The sequence below is a fragment of the Mandrillus leucophaeus genome, unplaced genomic scaffold, assembly GCF_000951045.1.
Source record: "Mandrillus leucophaeus isolate KB7577 unplaced genomic scaffold, Mleu.le_1.0 Scaffold631, whole genome shotgun sequence".
Classification (NCBI taxonomy): domain Eukaryota; kingdom Metazoa; phylum Chordata; class Mammalia; order Primates; family Cercopithecidae; genus Mandrillus; species Mandrillus leucophaeus.
The window spans coordinates 1365770-1366560 of NW_012106820.1; the positions used below are offsets into that span (position 1 = coordinate 1365770).

General features: G+C 51.8%; 1 protein-coding gene across 3 annotated transcripts in view; it reads left to right on the plus strand.

Moving 5' to 3' along the window:
- The window catches only part of CHRNA7 (cholinergic receptor, nicotinic, alpha 7 (neuronal)), a 164675-nt gene that overhangs the window by 143864 nt on the left and 20020 nt on the right, over positions 1–791 (plus strand). Inside the window, exon 1 of one of the 3 annotated variants that reach the window (XM_012000575.1) lies at positions 1–50. The exons of the other annotated variants lie outside the window; for them this stretch is intronic. The gene's annotated coding sequence lies outside the window, so the exon portion shown is untranslated. The remainder of the gene's footprint in view (positions 51–791) is intronic. 3 annotated transcript variants of the gene reach the window in all.

A 791-nucleotide genomic window follows, 5' to 3' on the forward strand; every position in this document is an offset into this window, starting at 1 on the left:
CACCAACGTGTTGGTGAATTCTTCTGGGCATTGCCAGTACCTGCCTCCAGGTAAGCTGCACTTTCTTTGTCCTCTTCCAGTTAGAAGATTGAAGCAAGTTTGGGTGTCTGGCCAGTGTCCCCCGTGTGGGGGACCAGCTCTTTGCTTCGCCTTTGCTCACTCCCACCACTTCCTCTCTCTTTTCTGTGCTTCTATGTGCTTTCTACCCCCAGAAGTCATCCTCCTCTTTTGTCTCAATCAAGCCGTCTTTGCCAATGTGTCCTTATTTTCCGCCATGTGTGTCTTAAAGCCAATGTACAAGTACAGCAAGTGTCCTTTGCCAGGCAGTAGCCACCTCACCTTCCAGCCTGCAAGCCACCTGTCCAGGCTCTGCTTCCCCGTTCCCGCTCGCCATCCTCCTTCCCGCGGGACTCACTGTCTTGGTAGGTGCAGCGCTCCAGCTGCTGGGAGTGAGATGTGACAGTTCCGGGAGCCTGTGTGTGCGCTGAAGAGCACATGCAGGTTACAGGCAAGGTCTGGTGGTTTCAAGGCAGAGCTCTCTAGCGACTGACTTCTTCCCAGCAGTCTCTCTCCTCTCTCTCTACCTCCAAGGCTAAGTGCCCCCTGGATTGGTTCTTTCTCACCGGCTCATTTTTTCAGTCGGATTCACAGGGCAAGGGAAATAGGTTTATGGCCTGGAGGTGCATGCAGAGTGCACGCTAGCATATTGAGATGAAAGCTGGGGTTTTTGATCTTTTAGAAGATTTTTAATGTGTTTATTCCAGGGTGATCTCCCACACTGCAACTGTTTA